Below are 19,779 nucleotides of genomic sequence, written 5' to 3'. Positions count from 1 at the left end.
ATAAATGGCCAATTTTCTCCTGTGTATCCCCCCTCCCTTGGAGCTTCACAGAGCTCCTCGATATCTCATCCCAAAGGAATCCTGTCATAAGATGACTGAGAGAAATCAGAAGAATAATGGGCTTCTGGAGAGAGCCTAGAGTGGGCTTGGAGTTTGCAGGAGCATCTCTGCTTCTCTCTGCCAGCTGAGAAGAAAATAAGATGTTTATTGAGTAAGGGTCAGGTGCTAAGCTTGTTTTAAAACTGAAAGAAATATTATATTTATTAATGTTTGTATGAAGAACACTCTTCTACCTATGCGAGGAAAAAACCCCAATTCCTTGTGTCTTTTACAAGGAAAAGGACAAAATCCAGAAAAAAGAAAGGTCACCAGAGGCTTTATTTCCAGATGGCTGTTGGATAAAATGAGGTTTTTCTCTCCCATCTCTGCTGCTCCCAGACAATTTGCCATGTGTGCACCCATGTTTCCTGTGCATCCCAATGAACTCATTGGTCACCACTCCTCACAAAACTTGGGAAATGTCTGATTTCACTCTCCCTTTGGTCAAAAGCAGCCAGGAGGGCTCAGACGTTTTTTCAGGAGGCTGAGGGGTGCTGGGATGGGATCTGTGACAGGTTCTCCCAGGCATGACTTTTCTGACAGCTCATGAGCAGAAACCCAAGGCTTTTTATTTTGTTTAAACACAAAGGGGATTTCAGTTGTGACAAAACTGATCTGCAGTGGGTCTGCCTCAGAATTCCTGGCCCCAGAGACAGGAGATTCAGATTTTCCAGCCTGGGAGAAGGAGGACACAGCAGGCTTGTGCAAAGCTGTCACGCAGTTCTCAGGGACAGGGCCTGGCTCTGTCAGCACACAGTGACAAAACTGCCACAGGCCACCAGCTCTCAAAAATCTCATTTCATCTCTCCTAGCCTGGAAGGATCCCAAGCAAATCTGAGAGGTTTCAATGTGCTGTTGACATTTCTGGAGCCTCAGGGCTCTGTGGGAAGTGGCAGTGCAGCTAGAATGGATGTCTGGGTGCAGAGGCCTGGATGAAAAGAGCTGGATGCTTGTGCAGGGAAAGGGCTTGAGAATGCGAGGCTGGGGAAAACCAAGTGCCTGAGAGCCCAGATTTAGGTAAAATGGCATCTGAAAGTAGGCCTATGCTAACCTTTCCCGTTCCTAAAGGAGTGGAATGGCGCTGTGGAGAGCAGGCCTCAGCCCTGGCAGCAGCTGTGTTGGGGTTTCTCTGCTGAGCCAGCACTGCCAGCAGCCCTTGCTGAGCAATGTTCACTCTCAGGGCTGCTGCCACATCTGAGGGGTGGAAAGGAGCTGCCAGGGAGGCTCCGTGCCAGGCAGGGCTGCCAGGAGAGAGCTCAGGCCTGGCCCAGGCAGAGCTGCTCAAATCCCAGGTGCTGTCCCTGAGGGCCTGGATGCCTGTGTGAGCAGGAGAGGCCCCCACAGAATCCCTTTGGGAGGTGCCCAGTGCTGCTCACAGCCCAAACTGCACTGTGGGCAGCTGTTCCAGTGTGTTTTACTAAGGAATTCCTGGGCATTGGGGCTGGGCAGTGGCTGCTGCCCTGAGTGAGCATCTGCAGAGATGTCAGGGGAGCAGAGCAGAGTGCCTGGTGCCTTCCCAGGACAGTGGATCGCCACAGCCCTCTTCCAGCGCTGCATTACAGTGTTTCACTGCAGGGAAGGGAGGATGGGCTGGGGCCATGGGCTCCTGGGATTGTGGTCCAGGCTGGGAGCCCTGCCGTGGGGACCTGAGGTGACAATGGCCCTGCATGGACACACTCACAGACCTGCAGACCTGTGGTTTCCAGTGATTTCCCTGCCTTTGATGGACTCCCTGAGCCAAGGCTTTATACACACTGCAGGATTTTCCATGAGGTTAAAACCCTTCATTAGCCTGAGGGATGGGAGACCCTTCAAAAATCCCAATCCAGCCATTCCTCTGACAAACAGCCCTTGATTCCCACCATGTCAGGGACCTGCTCAATGTCAGAGGGACTTTCCAACCTCAGGAAGCCCCACTGTTAGCAGGGAGGGCAGAGCCTCCCTTTGCCTTCAGGCACTGCACACCAGTGGAAAAATCTCCTTCCAAAAAGGCTCCCAGCACTGTTGCCTAGTGCTGGGCTGAGCCCCTGAGCCCAGCTGGGGCTTGCACAGTCTCCATAGTGATGGATTGCATCTCTGCAGGCAGGCCAGGGTGGCCTGGGCTGCAGGAGCAGGAATGAGCCAGGCAGAGACAGAACCTGAGCAGGGCAGAGCTGCCCTGTGCTCCCACAGCCCTCCTGCTCTGTATTCAGGGCCAGCAGGGATGCAGAATTTCCCTGCCACCCAAACAAGTGATTCCATGGAAAATGGGACTTCCCTGGCCACCAGAGCTGATCCAAATGCAGGAGTGATGGGGCTGAGGATGGAAATCCTGCTGGTGTTTGCTGGTGCCTGTGCTGAGCAATCCTGGCAGGAACCAGGGATGTGGCACCCACTGAGCCCTCTCAGGGCCTGTGCTCTGGGGTGCCTCTGCTGCATCCTGTGGGACTGATTTAGGGCTGCTCAGCATTACAGGGAAGGCAGGATGTCAGGAGACAAACACCCTCCTCATTTGTGTCCTTGCTGGGAGAGCCTGATGCTGTGTGCTCACCAATTCCTTCTCTTCCCAGCCCACCCTTTGCTCGGAAGATTTTCCAGTGAAAGAGAGCAGCTTGTGTGGACAGGATCATCCTTACCTGCAACCCCTTTGAATTAAGACACCAAACCCCAAACCACTGCCAGGCTGAGAACCTGATTGCTTATTTATTTATTTATTTATGTGCCTCCCAGGCTGAGGATGGGGTTACACAGCAATTAGGGAAGGTCACACTCACCTCTTCAAAGGGCTGCTGGCACCTCAGAAACAATTCTTTACAGGGGTTTCACACTGCCCATCCTCAAATCCTTTCAGGCACGGTAAATAAAACCTTAAAAGGCAACTTCTTCAAGCCATTGTGGTTTGTACTTTGTGCTGGGGTGATGAGGGGCAAGAAAGGCAAACTGCTGGCAATTACCCGTGTCACAGTGTCACACTCTGCCAGCACCATGGTGACAGCCCTGCTCAGGCCCAGGTACTGACCTGGAAACATGAGACGGCTCTGGGGGGGTTCTCATCTTTGAAAGAAAAAGTAATTGATGCCTTGGAGTGGCTGCTGTGCCTTCAGAAACTGAAAGAGCTACTGACTGTGCAGTATTTTTTAATAACCAGTCATGTAACCCGAGGGTTGCAGTCATGAATTCATGTATTTTAATAGACATGAATCTTATTGCTCCTTAATAGCTGAAAATCCTTGTGCTCAACTCCCCCCTATTTCTTCCAGCCTTCCCAAAACAGCTGTGCTTGAGCAGAGGGCTTAGACAAAAAATAAGTATTAGGGATGGCTTGTCTCAGATAAGGCAGGACAATGCTTTGGCTATCCTTATCTTTCCCTTTGAGCCTCTCTCCAAGCAGTGGCTGATGCTGGTTTTAGTGGTTTAGGCGGGTCTGTGCACCACTTGAGGGTGGAAGGGCTGCTCCTGTCACATGTCTAAAGGCACCACAGGACTTGGCAGGACTCCTGATCCCCAGTGGTTGGTGACATTCATGTACGTGCAACTTTGTCCTCAAAAACTGTGCCTTCTGCAAAATTGTACAAAGCTTCCTGATTGCTGCTTCCCCCCTGTAATTTGTGCACATCTGAAGGATAGTTATACTCCTGGGGTTGCATGAAGTTTATATTTTAAAGTTCAAAGCTTCTGCTGAGATGCTTTAGCTAAGAGAAGCAAATTTTGTTGGCCGTGATGGTGAGAGGTACAAGGGGGCAGTGAAAGGGGGCAGGAGGGCTTGGGGCATGGCAGATGTGCTTGTCTGGGGCAGGGACATGAAGGGAAGAGCAGCCACAGGTTGTAAAACCTCTTGCAGTGACAAGCAGGTTGCTAGAGAGCCAAAATGCAGGAGAAATCCGTGGACAGGCTGCTCTGTTGCTAGGTGATGGATCTGTTATCATGCTAATGACAGTGAAGGATGATAGTGCCACCAATAAAACATCTTTCATCTGAGAATCACCAAGGGTTTTCCAGACAGCAAGGCTGTATTATTCCCATTTACTAGAGGCACAGACAGAGATGAATTGATTTGCCAAAGGTCACTGACGGATTTCGGAGTAAGAAATTGCCCTATTTGAGTTTTATTAGGCTGGGGATTGCCATAAACCCTTTCTTTGCCATCAATCCTCTCCCCTCCCCTCATCCATCACCCCCACACCCCTCTCTCTAGAGGGGACATGATCCTGCCTTGTCACTCTTGTCCTGTTTAGATCACAGGATCCCCTGGCCCTCGAGCGTGGCTGGGCAGGGGGTGTGGAGGGCAGAGCAATTGCATGGACCAAGCTCAGATGTTTTGGGGCTGCATGAACAAGAAAAAAACAACCATTTCTCCTTGGGAAAATCCAAGGGGCTCCTCAGGGACAGTGCTGTGACTTTGGGGGTGCAAGGCTTTGAGGTTCCCCCCTCAGATACTCACCCCCAGCCCAACCCATGAGAGGCCGAGGCATTGTGAGGAGAAATGCAAACTCTCCTAAACCCCCCAAAACCATCTCCCCCTGAGTGTCTGCAGGGCTCTTCCCCATACTGGGAGTTCTCAGGTGTGAATCAGTGCAGCCATGAGTCAGGCATCACTTTTTGTTAGAGATCGTGAGGGAAGCACAGGCGAGCCTGAATTTTGGCACTTGGAGCAAAATAACCATTGGATTGCAGCTGGAAGAGCAGCATTTCCATGCTGATGAGCAGCAGCTGCATCCCTCCATGAGCTGCTGTGGCCTGGGAGGGGAGCAGGGTGGGAACATGGAGAATGCCTGCAGGAGAGGTTTTATGGAGTCATTCTTGCCTGGCGTCAGAGCTGGGTGTGTGTCCCACCAAATCCTGGGTGTGTGTCCCACCAAATCCTGGGTGTGTGTGCCATCAGGTGCTGGATGTGTGTCCCACCAGGCCCTGGATGTGTGTCCCACCAAATCCTGGATGTGTGTCCCACCAGTTGCCTCCTAAGATGCTTCCAAAGCCACAAACCCAACAGCTTCCCCCATCTCTGAGAGGAACTAGGCAGGAAAACAGACTTTTACAACCTTGATTTCCTTTTCTTTGATGTGTAAAATGGGGAAGCATCTCCTCTCTGTCTGTCACTCTGAGAAATTACCTGGTCTTCCTACAATGCAAATTGCATTCAGGGGAGGTGTTAAGCATTTGAATGACTCTGCTCCTGCTTTTCCTGCTTCCCAGAGTACTGGCAGGTTTCCTCAGCTCACTTCAGGACAGGAGGACACAGCCCCAGAAGGACTGGAGCACAGGAGCCACGCAGCAGCTTTGTGGGATTTGTTCAATTTGTGTAAAAAACCAAGACAATTTAAAACCTCGGGGCATGTCTGTCAAGTGGATCCTACTGGGCTGCCACATCCTCCTAATTGATGTATGGCTAAGAAAAAAAATCTGTGTTAGCTCCAACCCTGAAAAACATGAATTTAATGATAGCAGGTGCTCTGCTGGATTTGGGTTGCTTCCCTTCACCATGGGAGAAACAAAATCAAGCAAAAAGTCCCCAAATCCAAGCCCAAAACCCCAAAATGTGAACTGACACATTCTAAGGTAAATGCACACTCAGGGCAAGCAGGAATGATAGGAGCAGGGTAAAGTGAAGCAAGGAAAACCCTTTGTGGCCCTCAGAGTCTCAGACTTTGGGTTGTGCTTGAGCCTGGCTTGCAGGAGAGCCTGGAAGCCCTGCACTTGATTAACTCCTTCCAAAAAGTCACTTCAAAGCAGGGCCAGGGAGCAGCAGGAGGGAGGCACAACGAGCTGATCTCAGAATTGTTTAAAACTTGGCAGCTGGGCCAGCCTTTGATAATGAAACTCCCACCACTTCACTCTCACATCGTGACTGAGAGAAACAATGCTTATCTTCAAACCTGCCCTGCAGCCCTGATAAGGGCTTTGTGCAGCGCACTTTGGGGCACCAGGAGGAGGTTAAACAGAAAAAAAACAACCTCAAACTGCCATTTTGTTATTCTCATATGGATAGGAAAAAAATAGACACAAACTGAGCCCTAAACCTAACCCTCACCTCAGCAGCAATGGATGGCTGAGCTTTGGATGCTACCCAGGATCACCAGGGCTTGGGAATCCTGGCACTGCTCTTTGGGAAGGCCCCACAAGGTGTGGTAAAGAGAGAAATTAAAATATTGCTCGCTCCAGTATTTGGAAGGAAACAAAGAGAACAGGATGTCAGAGGAATGGGCAATGCACCCCTAAGGCCTCTGAGGGATCACCTTGTTGATTTTATAGTGGCTGGAGTGCCTGGAAGAGTTCCCCAGGGATCAGCAAGGAATTTATGGCAGGCACTGCTGTGATGAAGATGGATCCTGCACCCTGCACCAGTGGAGAGGAGCAGGATAACAGGGGGTTAAAACGTTGGTTAGTGTGATAATCCTCCAGAAGTGATGTCTGTTGTCTGCAGGCCCTGCAAAAAGGAGCATTTGCATGGGGGTTAGGAGGAAAAGCCTAAATTAGTTTTGCAGATGCTTAGAGGGAAATCTCCCCTCAAATCAACCAATATTCACTTATTAAGCAGGAACTCCTACACAAAAACAACCCTGGTCAGGTCAAGATCCACCCAAGTAGAAAAGAGCTCACAGCAATAACACAGCCACAAACAAGAAGCTAGATAAATATAATTTATTATATTAATATGTAATTTCAGCTATTATATGGATTATAAACCACATTTGTTTCAGTAACCTGAGGCCTTGCTCAGCCTTGAAAGGGAATGGTTTCAGCCTCAGCCTCCCCAGCAAGTGATGGCCCCTGGCAAATGCTCCCAAATCCAAATGTCTGCTGTCACCAAAGCCTGAAAAATCCCTCCGTGGTACATTGTGTCTCCGTGTGCCTCTGGCTGGCTTCTCCAAGCTGTCTGTGATTTCTGCTTCACATCCTCATCCTTCCCTGGCTTTGACAGGTGTGATACAGGCACAATGACACCTTTGGCTGATTCTGCACTTGACAGGAGCATGCAGGATTGCTCTCTGTGGGCTGGGGGGGTTTGTTATTTATTATATTTTTGCTATCCTTTTGCCTTGGAGGAGCAAGGGTGACAATTCCAACAGCTTGTTGCAGTTCACTGTTTGGGTTCTTTCAATCACAGATGAAGGTGGGGGGCTCTGATATTTTCAGATGGGCCAGAGCAGGGCCTGGCTGGAGACAGCTCAGCCATCAATGCTGGCAAAGGTTTCATTCCCAAAACCTCCCTGGGGAGGAGGTTTCTGTGTGGTCCCCTTCAAGCCAAGGAGGTGTTAAACTGCTGCATGTGAAAGGTTATTTTGGACAGCACAGTGTGGCGGGAGAAAGGTCAGAAACCACTTTCAGAGCTGATTTTATGGTGCTCCCCCTCCAAACATCAGATGTGGAAAAGTCATTTTCTTCATGCTCAGCACAGGGATTTTCATACAAAGTGGATGCTCCTCTATATATAGGTATGTCATGATGCTTGTAGGACATGTTGGCATTACACATCCCACTTGACATGCCCTATCAACGTGGGCTGAGCAATTTCAGGTTGTGTTTAAATAAAAGTGACTATATTTCTCCTGCAAGCACAAGTCAGTTAAAAATATCCCGTGGTTACTGCTTTGAAAATGCCTTCAAAGCAACTTGCTCCTGTCAGGGCGATGTGACAGCCACACTGCAACACTCACTGCAGAGCCAGCTTGTCAATGGCAGCAGCCCTTGCCATCAGGAGGGGTGGGGGGCCTTTCCTGGCCACCACTGCCACCAGGAGCTGGCCCTGCTTCTTGCTGGGCTGCTGGCAGGACATGGCCAGTGATTGCAGAGACTACACACAGGGCAGATTCTGCCTGGGGACTTTGTATTTTTATATATTATATTTTATATATATTTTTAATATATATATATATATATATAATTTTATATTTTTATTTTTATAGATTTTATAATTTTATACGTTTATATTTTGTATATTTATATTTTATACATTTTATACATCTATACGTTTATATGTCTATTTTTATCTAGGTCTATATATTTATATATCCACATCCTGGCAGGCTCTGGAAGCCTGTCCCAGCCCTGTGCCAGCAGGCATGTGACACTGCAGCTCACTCTGACACGGATAAATTTGTGTGGTACACGTATCTTCTATGTATACACGGGCATATTGAGGAAAAATGAAAATATGCCCTGTCAGCTTCTCACACAAAGATGTGTTAATTCACACTCCTGGCTCTTCAAGCACAGCCAGGGTGACAACTGAACAGCCCACCCCAAACAAAGGATGTCTAGCAGCTCTTTAAAAAAATCACAGGAGTGGCCAAAGCCCCTCATGTCTTTTTATTTCCTCACACACATTGGCAATTTGCACCGGACCGATTGCTTTGACTGATTGATTTCACTGCTTTGAGACAGCACACATATGGAATTATTCAGGAGGCTGCTGTGTGTAACACTAGGCTGGAATAATTGTTCCATTTAGCTTTTTCCCTATGCTTACAAAATCTTTGAGGAACTTCAAATGCTCCTAACATTTGTATGGGCACGTTGGCATGCTTGGTTTGTGCATCTGAATGACAGAAAAAAAATGAATGTAATGCTATACCCAAGGCAGACTCTATACACAGAAGTCAGGAGAATCCAGATTTAATACTCTTGCAGCATTGTTCATATTCTAAAGGTACAGATCTCCTCAGGATCCACATTTGATATCCTCATTTGGATTCAGCACCACTTTGCTTGCAGAGTTAAGGACTTTCTGTAAATACCAAGGGCTACATCCTGCCCAGTTTGTCTGTCAAAGAGTTAAGGGGAAAAAAAAGCAGTGATGGTTTAATAGACAATGATGCAAAACTCAGCTTATTTATAGAAGAACAGGAAGAGGAAAATACACACAGACCATCTCTCCTGTGGCGAGTTGGGATTAGGTTCTGCACAGTTAAAGAGGAAGGAAAAGGGTGTTTGCTCTTGCTATAGATTTTGTGTGCTGAATGAAGATGATGTCAGGCTGTTTGTTTGGTGTGCGTGTGGGGAGGGAACACAGATCTGAGAAAATAAAAGACAGATCATACCCTGCTTGGAATTGTTGGAGCTCCCCAATTTGTTTGCTCTTTCTTTGGGGCCCAGGGAAATGTGTCTGACCCCCAGATTTCACTGTGGAGGGAGGACAACTGTAAATAGCTGGACACCTCAAAAAATAGTGTCCTGAATTTGTCAGAAAGGCCAGCAGATGAGAGGAAAGGCTGTCCATGACAAATCCACTGGCATTTTCAGCACCCAGCACTCACTGTCACTGCAGCATTTGGCTGGGGAAGGCCTGCCCACCGTCCCACCTCTAAAAACAGCCCAAGCCAAAAGGCTGGGGGACAATAAAGAAGGAATGTCTGTGAAATCTCTTAGGAGATGTAAATTGTTCCAGCTCCTTCAGCAGCCATGCCAAGGGAGGATGTGCCAAAATGGTGGAGTTTTAACTGTCCATCACCACTGGAGTTCTGGATTCTTTCGCTCATCCAGAGCTACCCGGTTGTTCTGAGGGGTAACACGTGTCTGTGGTGGAAAGGAATTCATGAAGGGCCAAGGAAGGTCCCTGGTGCCACCAGTCCATCACCCCTGTGCCAGTTCAGCTGCATCTGGGGTGGGAAGCAGAGGAAAGCCATTATTTGGTGCAAAGTGCATTCCTCATCAAAACCTCATCACCAGAACAGAAGCCAAGCACTCCACAGCCTCCTCACAGCTGGTGGGCTCTCCCACTGCCATCTGATGAAGTACAGGAAAAGGAATTATCCCTTTTCTCCCTGCTTCTATTTCCAAAGGATTTGATTAACATTTAAATAGCAAGTTTAGCGATTGCCCCGTGTTGTGCATCATGCACATCTGCAACCTCCTCCTGTGCAAGGCTGTGGACTGTTCAACCTTTTGCCTCTCTTTTTATGGATCTCTTGGTAGCTTCCTTACCTCATTAGGCTTTTGAATCCCGAAATAAAAACTTGATGCCTGACTTCTCTGTCTCACGTTTGTTTTTAAAGCCCCTTTTGAGGACATTAAATTAAGATCAGGGCCAATAACATTCTGGTTTAGGAGCACACAGTGACTATTTAAGGTGTTTGGGACCTCCATGTGATCATTTATCACAACATTATCCCAGTTCAAATGTTTAATTATGGCATATTTTCAAATCCCTTTCCAGGAGCTCTATAAATACCTCAGCAACATCTAAAGACCAATTTAGCTGCCAACACCTAAAACTGTCTTTTTTTTCACCCAGCCTGGCCTGTGCTTTCTCTGCTGCTGCAGGAGGTTCTGTTTACATCTGTGTTCTGGGAGCCCATTAATGCTGTGTCCCTTCTCTGGCTGCTGTTTGCTGAATATTTTGTTTTGCAGACGTGGCTCTGTGGTTTTGCTCCTCCAAGGGGGAAAACAAAGGTCCTCCAAGGCAGATGAAGGTGTCAATTGAAGGCTTCCCACATCCAAGCTATGATCTCCACATCTCTTACTTGTTTTCACTGCTCAGAGCGTGGGAAAACAACTTAAAATAGACATTTAACACATTGGCTAAGTGATATTCAGAAGATTCTGTGCTAGACGGGGGCAGAGACACTTATATATGTATTATAAAATAGTAAATTCATTGAAAAATGTGCCCTTAGTCTTTCTGGAATCATCAGTGTCTTGAGAACTGTCTGTGCTGGTACATTTATTTGGGGAAAATCCATTTATTTCAGAAAAAGATTCCTAAAATTGCCTGAAGGTTGGGAGATGGGAGGCAATTCTGCTCAAGCAAAATAAAAAAGAACTAAATTTACCCACATCCCAAAGAGTCCTTGCAACCCTGAAATGGGGAACATTTCTTATTGCAGGTTTTAATGCCCTGGTTTTCCTTTTTGTTTGTTTTTCCTTTCACAAGGCCAGAAATCAGCATTTTGCTTAAGCTGAAGGCCTTATTTTGTGCAGAAAATAATGCCTTTCTGAGAGAGTCGATTTTTTTTCTCCCCTCATGGAAGAAATGAATTTGAAATCTTTGATAACTTTGTACACTTCAGAGGGATTTTGAGCTGATTTGCTTTGTTTGGCAGATGTACTGAAAGATCCCTTTTATTTTCTCAGCCTTAAGCAGCATCCAGCCAGCTCTTCTGAAATGCTCTTTATCTAATCTTGTTATTTGTGATAAAAATCCCAGAATGGTTTGGATTGGAAGGGAACTTAAAATTCATCTCATCCCACCCCTGCCATGGCAGGGACACCTTCCTCTGTCCCAGGCTGCTCCAAGCCCTGTCCAGCCTGGCTTTGGACATTCCAGGGATCCAGGGGCAGCCACAGCTGCTCTGGGCACCTGTGCCAGGGCCTGCCCACCCTCACAGGGAATTCCTTCCCAAAATCCCATCTATCCCTGCCCTCTGGCAATGGGAAACCATTCCCTCTGTCCTGTCCCTAGAATTTAAACTCTTTATGTTTAAATTTTTCCCAACCTGGAAATGAAAACTGGAGATAATTTTAGTAAGGAGGTAACATAAAAGGGGGTCTTTAATGAAGGCCTTCAGAGGCAGTTTTGGAAAGATAAACCCAGTGCTGAGTACATTTATATGTTTTAGGAAATCAGTATAATTGATAAAAGCACCAATTAGGAAGACAGGTGGTGATGCAATTCCCTCCCAGGTCAAGCTGTGCTGTGTTTTGACCATGAAATATATCTCAAAGAGTTGCTTTCGTCCTTGGCTCCCAGGAAGAACCAATGGCCCCAGGTCTTGGACCTCTGGAATTTGTTTTATCTTTCTGCCTAGGGAAAAGCCATGGAAAAGCAGTGGGAAAACTAGTCACTAATACAGCAGGCTACAAATATATGTGTGAAGAATACAGAGAAAATATAAAAGGAAAAAAGGCAAAACCTGAACAGCATCATTTAAAATGTTTTTTTCAGCCCCATGGTAAGAGTGAGTAGTGGGAGGCCCAGCTGGAAATCCATGGTCTGGGCAGAGCCCTGCAGTGATACAGGGCACAGCTCAGCTCAGCTGGAATCAGGTTTTGGCAAGAGTTCCAAAGTGCTGCAAAATCCATAGGCACGTGCCCAGCCCCTACTGAAAAAAAAACTTTAAAAAAATTTAAAAGCTTCCCTCCTACTTCTAGGAAAATGTCAAGCTGCTCTGCTTAGAACTTCAGTTTTCTGCTGAAGACTAAGGGGATGATAGCAAAGCCTTACACCCACCTCACACCAAAATACTTCAAGGTAAGTGTCAAAGCTCGGTGTGTGGGCAGGTCCCACAGACATCACACTGCTTTGTTTTGTGATTCTCAAGACTCTTTCACACACCTTTGGGAGAGTCCAAGGCCAAGTTTCCTCCTGGCTGGGTGGCTTGGCAGGTGTGACACCTCCTCTTGGGCCTGCTCCTGCTCTGTTCCTTCTTTCTAGGAACTCGCTGTGATTTTTATGCACTGCTTTCCCACCTGGCAGGTGGAACACCTCAGCCCACGGATCTCAGAAAACGAAGGAGATGTTTGTGTTGAACTGCAGAATAAAGAGAAAAATAACCCTTGCTGGAGAGCCAAAACATGAATGTGTTGGAGGCAAGGATGACACCATCTCCTGGCCCTACTTCCACTGGCTCTGCTCCAAGACCACCCACTTTCAGTTCTTGGCCTACATGACTGGCCAGCACCCAGCAGAACTGCTTTAAACCTCTAGCCCCCTTTTTTGCCCCCCTAACCTCCACCTGACAAATAGCATTAAAATTCCCATCAATAACTCTGCAGTTAACCATAACAGTGAAGGCAGGTTCCCTTTTCCCCATGCATTTGGGGACCTGCAAAGAGCCCAGGTCATAACTCAAGCATTGTCCATTCTGGCCGTCCAGGCCAACCTGGAAATGAGGCCCCCAGTATTGCTGCTTCCCTGAAATTCCACCGAATAAACTTTTCCAAAAATCTCCACCTTGATATGTGAGTTGCAAGACCTGTTTGGGGGATAAAATCCTAAAAGAGACTGCAGCAAAGGCAAAGGGATAGATTAGCATCTCATTAGCATATTGCGGTGACTTTGGTATGTACAGCTGCCTGATTGCAATTAAAAGTCATTTCTATTTCTGCTTAAGCACATTCAATGTATGATCAGATAGATACAATCAAGATTCCAAAGCCTGTGGTGACTTTGAAACAACTCTGAGTTATTTGGCTGCTCCAGTGCTCACAAAACTTGAGACCTGTAAAGATACCTGATCTCTGGAACTGCAAACACACCCCTAAAATATCACCAGAATTTATTTTCTATTTTTGCTAATTTCTATTATTGCTGATTTGGTGTTATATAATATAACTTTGCATTCAGAACATGTATGACTTTGGAGGATTAAACCTCCTGAAGCTGCTGACTGATGAGGTTATTTCTCTTCCTCCTCCTGTTGGCTATTTGATGAAGACTCTCCTTCAGCTTTGCAATATTTTAACCAAAACTGGCCACTTTCTTGGAGTGTTCCTTGTGGGCAGGCAGAGCCCAACACAAAAAAGGGTCTTTTGACAGTAATGATGAGCAATATTAACTCTTTTGGCATTAAGAGGTCTTTTAGTCTTGAAAAAAAGAACAAAACCAAATGTTTTCCTTTTGGAAAAACAGTGCCCTTCTATACACTTGTCAAGAATTAGAACAGAAAAAAATGTCTTTGTTTTTACCTGAAGTCAAGTTTCTGCAGAGAGAAGAACAATGTGAATTAGAGATAGATAGATAGATGATAGATAGATGATAGATAGATAGATAGATAGATAGATAGATAGATAGATAGATAGATAGATAGATAGATAGATAAACAGCTGCCATATGGACCTTCAAGTGCAGGAAATGAATGCCAACTCAAACCCTTTTCCTCTCCAATTTCCTCTCTTAATGCACATGAACTGGTTGGAGTGCACAATTAGGAGGAGGCTGCCTGTTTTCAATTAGGTCAGAGGAGAGGACCTGCCTCTTTCCTAAATGAATTGCAGATAAAGCTTCCCAGGAGTGGGCCTCCCTCTCCCAGGGCTGGCATAAATCAGGGAATGCAGCAGCCTGCAGCTTTACCCCAGGGGAAGCAGCAGGGTCCAGCCTGCCCACGGGGCTCATGCTGCCCTGGAAAGGCATCGTGGCGTGGCCAGCAGAGCTCTGTCCTCCTTTTCCTCACCATTTTCCAGCATTTTGTGTTTGTGATGATGAACACATCTGGGTTTCATTGCCTGCCTTGGGTCTGATAGGGGCTGGGGGAGGTGGTCTCTCTCCCAAAGTCCTTGTCAAGAAGATGGAGGCGCTGGAGCCATGTGAAGGGGAAGCTGAGTTATTTTTGTTGACAGGATTTCAACAAGTAACAGTTCTGGCTAATTACACTGTAATTGATTTGGCATGTTAATAGAGACTTCCAGGGAATCTCAGTACTTTCTTGTCCCTTACAAAGGGATTTAGAACTCTGGGCTGGTTTGCTTTAAGAACAGAAACACAGCAAATGAAATAGAGCAATTGAAGTAATTTGCTGAAGTCCCTCAGGCACAGGGAACAACAGTTACTGCTGAAAAACCAGATACTTCCATAGGAGGAGCTTTAGGAAAGCAGATGACCAGGGCAACTGGGCACTCAGCATTAGCAGAGCCCTAGCAGTCACCAGAGAGATTTTTCTGTCCTTTTAATGCTCTAAAACCTTTGGTTCACAACGATTTTTTTTCCTCGACAATGTTTAATAGGAGAGAAAAAAACCTCTGCATTCATATGGGAAACAAAACCCACCATTTCAAATCTGCATTAAGGGGAATTAAAGTGCAGCCTCACCCCTTCTCTTCCCCCACATGCTTCAGAACTGGGGCCAACTGGTGCTTCAAACTAATGCTGGGAAAAACGATTTCCTTCTATCCACAATGCTCTAAAATTGTCCAGCCCTTGTTCTGCAGCATCTGGCATTGGTCACTCCTTGGAGTCAGGCTACAAAGGATGAACTGGAATATGAAGGAATGGATCAAAAGCTCTGCCTGTATGAGGATGTATTAACATTTTTTCCTATAAACCATGAGCTTTCCAGTGCAGTAAAAGCCCCATCTGAGGGGCTCGAGGTGTTCAGCCTGAGCTGCAGGGACAGGAGCACTTGAGTGCACCAGGATTCACCCAGACACAAAACAGCCAAGTCACCTCACATACCTAAGGGCAGGATTATGCTTTCCTCTGATAATTAATGCATTTAAAAACAGGACATCCAAAAGCTGATTTGCAGCATCCCTCACAGAGAACTGTGATTTTAGTGTGATACCATTACAAGTGATACAAGGTGCTGATTTACCTTCTTCCTTAACTGGCACCATCTCCCAAACACTCCCATTTCTTTTGTGGGAAATCTGTGCCTTGAAATTTGTGGGAAATGAAGGAAAAGCTGCAGCTCAGAGCCCTTTGGAGACCATTTAGTACTGCAAGGTCACCACTTATTGAGCTGAGCTGACCCAACACTGTGATAAAAGCATGGATCGCACTCCATGGGCTCAGTACTGAGTTAAATCTTACACAGAGTCTCTGGAAGTGATGGATGTAAGGGACAAAAGAGATGTTTGGGAGGTTTTTGTGATGTTATGGCTGAGCACCACTGCTAGGCCTCTCTGTTTGAAGGGCCTCAAAGGCTGCGAGGATCCTCTGCACGGCCCTGGATTCCTGACCTCTGATTTTTCCCTGGCAGAAACAATGACTGGACATGTCCCTCCAAACCCCATGGCAGTGTTGTTTCAGTGGGGTGCACTTTGATAAATTCATGCTATAAATTCTATAGTGATGGAAAAACCTCCATGGAAGGAAGTGGGCTGGGAGCCAGGCCCACAGCGAGGCCTTGTCTGGAGCTGTTACTGTGAGGGTGGATTCTGTAACAACTGTATCATAAAACACTTTACAAAAGAGTCATGAACTCTGGGAAAGAGGGAGGCTTATATATTCTGTTTAAACAGAGTGAGGCTTATATATTCTGTTTAAACAGAGGAAGTTGCTCAGTGACTTGGCAGCCGAGCACGACCCCCAGTTATGGGTAACCCAAGCCAAGATCAGAGAAACCATAAAAGCAGAGAGTTAACATCAAGGCTCACATCTTTGCAGCCTGTTGCTGATTTTTGGGAGTATCTCTGAGCTGGATCTAGAGCTGGAGGAGAGGAAAATGAAAGGGCTGTGTGATGAGGGTGACAGCCTGGGCACAGGTTTGTGCAGGCTGCCAGCTCGCTGCTTGAAATTGCTTTTTCAGGGAAATCAATACCCAAACTCCCCTTGACGTCAGTGGGGCCAGAGTTTCCCATTTTTTTGTCTAATAAATGTCAGGGGGGTGAAGTGAAGTAGCTATCACAGACAGAAGGAATGCAAATATAAATAGAGTGGGGGAAAAATTAGTAGCTGACAAATATTCCTTCTTTGTTGCGTGGAAGATCTGGAAATTGAAAAAATCCCCACATTTCTTTGCATTCTGTAAAGAATAAATTAATCCCCAGGTTTCTGGTTTTGGATGATAAATAAATGTCTGAATAAAAGGAAAGAGAGGAAATGAGAGGCAGGAACACATAACTTTTCACTCAGAAGGGTCTGAATCTTGGCTAGGAGCAGGCAACAGCGCAAAATCATTTTCTTGTATTCTTGAGCCAAGGTCTGATGGAATGGAGGCTTTAGTGACAGCACTGCCTTAAATAAATGCCTCTCCTGGCCTCTAATTCCCTCTGCTGAGCAGCAGCACATGGGGTCTGTGGAGAATAAAAGCTCTGCAGGAATGTTGGGAAGTCACTGGGAATATGGTGATGCCATCAGATTTGCCACCAGGATCCTTGACCTGTCCTAGCAGGTTCCCTGGGTTTGCCAGCCCTCCTTGTCCCCATGCTCCTGACCACAGAGAAGGCTGTGGGATGATGGGGGCAGCAGGTTTGGGACATCAGGATCAGCACTGCCTGGCATGCAGTTTGTGAAAAACACGTTTTATTCTCTTGTAAAAATTTAAAAAGTTGAATAAGAGACAATAGGAGATAAAGACAAATAAGTAAAGATTACGGTTGGGTGCATCTTGGCACTCAGCCAAGAGCACACTTGCTGTTTTGAAAACACTCTTTCTATACTATTTCTATTGCATCAGCTTGGTATATATTCATAAACAATTTAATATATATTCATAAACAATTATGCACAATAAACTTTTCTTCAAAGTGGTTACCATGCTTTAAGAATTGTTTAGCATATTTCTTTTTTGGGTTTGTTTTTTTAGAGTATGTGTATTTTTTGGCTGTAGTTTTATTATTACTTTTTGTTTTATTATTACTTTTGTTTTTTGACAGTGAGTGTTGATAGTTGATATATCTGTAGTAGGTGTTTTTATCATATGTTTATTGGATGTTATTTAAGTAGGTCTTTTAACACAACTATACTTATATTGGTTATTTCATTACTATACTTAACACAACTATACTTATATTGGTTATTTCATTACTATACTTAAGCTTAATTAACGACACAAACAAAAACTCTCTCTTTATAGCAAAGTTACTTTAACACCACACATATAAAATCCATTCTAATATTTGTGAAAAGCCAATATTATAATAGGTATCTATAACAAATTCTTCATCCTCCTTTCCTCCCATCCATAAATCCTTTTTCCTGTGCTGTGCTTTCTTCCTCCCCCATTTCTCCACTCATCCCTAATGAGTTTTTCTTCACCTGGCCCAGCTTTGCCACCTGTGCAGTGAGTCTGGTGTTTGTGGAACTGGTCCCTGGGTGATATTGTCCTTGTCTGGGTGATATTGTCCTTGCCTGGGTGATTTTGTCCTCACCTGGTGTTCCTGGGTGTGCCAACCTGTGCATCTCTGCCCTTGCATGATCCTAGGGATTCTCTCCAGCAATCTGTGACTCCTGGCCACCCTCACTCAACACCTCCTTGGCCACCTGCAGAATCCAGCCCTTATCTGGAATTTCCCCCACCTTATCTGTCCTTATCTCTCAGGGCCAGCAGTTTCTCATGTCCTGTCCAACAGTTTCCCACGTCCTGTTCAGTCACCTCAGCTCCAGGCCAGGGCTCAGCCAGCGGCTTTGTCAGCTGCCCACAGCTCCAAAAATAGAGGGAGGAAGAGGAAGATGGTGAGATAACACTTCTCAGTCATTCACCATCAGCCTGGGAGGCTGCCCTGAGCTGTCCCACAAGCACTGGGCAGCACAGCCACCTGCAGAGTGGTTTTGCAGGAGAAGTTTGGGTGGTTTAGTGCCTGCAGGATGAATGTGGATCAGTAGTGACCAACTGCTGAGAAGGAAGCACCCAGTGGTGAGAGACACAGGCAGGAACACCATGAGTTAAGACCAACAAAAATAATCATTTCACACTGCTGGGTCAGGTTGTGATGATGTTGGCTGCTCTGCTCTGTCTAGGTTTAGGGACTGTTCTCCAAGAAGGATGTGAGGTGGGGGATATTTCAAAGAGAGCTGCATCTAAAAAACAAGACCTGTGGGGACAGATTGGAGGGAATGGAAGTGTTCAGGCTAAAGAAAGAAAAAATGAAGGAAAAGAAGCCAGTAATCTCAAAATGCACAGAGGAAAGAATAAACTGCTCTTTCACATGCTCAGGGTACAGAGGAAGCATTAATGGCCTCAAGGTTAATTGTGAGGAAAGCTTCCTAATGAGCTTTGGACAAAGATCTGGACCAGCTTGCCTTGGAAAGCCGTGGAAAGTTTGGAGAACAAGCTGGAGTAACATCTGTCAGGGGAATTAAGCCCAGCTGATCTTGCATTAAGGTGTGGGATTGGTCTCTTGAGGACCCTTCCAGCCCTGTCCTCAGGGAGCCCATGGGATTCCCCACAGCACCAGGAGAATTTGCTCTGTATTCCCTCAGCCCTTCTGATCTGAGCCATCAGAACTGGAGACCTGGTGACATAATTATTATTATTGACAAAAACCTGTTTGTTTGGAAAAAACAAGGCTCTGTGTCACTCAGCCCAGTAGAAATCCTCCAGGAGAAGCCAATTTCTTTGCTCACAGTTTTCAGACCAAAAATATCCCCGCAGGAGATTCTGTGCACTCCCAGTGCTATGTCAGGCTGTATCTGGTGGAGGTTTTACTGCCTTCCCTTTGAATTCTTTCCATCTTCCTGCCCTTCTCCTGTCAGAGACACCAAGCCTTTTCCTTCCTCTCTTCCCTTTGCATCCCTTTTGTATCCAGGTTTTCATTTTGGGAGGGGATGCCTGGTGACATCCCATTCCTTTCTTTAATTGGGAACAGAAAGCTACTTGAACAAGCACATTCAGAAAGATTTAATTCAAATCAAACCAATACTATGAATGACTAAAAAACTCCCCACAACCTGTAAAACATGTAACACATGCAGACAAACAAGAATGACTTAGTGTTAGTCATGGTTATGAATGATGCTTTAGGTGGAAAATTGTGCAGAGGAGCTTAAAATAAGTGAGTGAAATGAAAAAGAGGTGAATGAAAAATAAGATATTTGTTCTTATGCTGTCAGGTGCTTGAGTTTGCACAGAGTCCTGAAATGATGCAGACGAACTCTGCTTAGACTGGGAAAGGAAAAAACCCACAAAAATCAGCTACAAAGCAGTTAATGTTCGCGGCAGATGCTCTGTTTGTTTAACAAGTACTTTCAGGCTTTTTTTGCCTGGAGAGCAGTGTCTCTTTTTTCATGTTAATGGGGATGGTTCTTTTAAAAAACACCACGTTAAGAGGCAAAGAATAAAACATATTTATTCTAAATGGAAAGGCAATTACCTCAGTGATGTTCCC

The sequence above is a fragment of the Zonotrichia leucophrys genome, chromosome 1 (assembly GCF_028769735.1).
Source record: "Zonotrichia leucophrys gambelii isolate GWCS_2022_RI chromosome 1, RI_Zleu_2.0, whole genome shotgun sequence".
In the NCBI taxonomy this organism is placed as follows: Eukaryota; Metazoa; Chordata; class Aves; order Passeriformes; family Passerellidae; genus Zonotrichia; species Zonotrichia leucophrys.
This window is presented reverse-complemented; position numbering follows the sequence as displayed.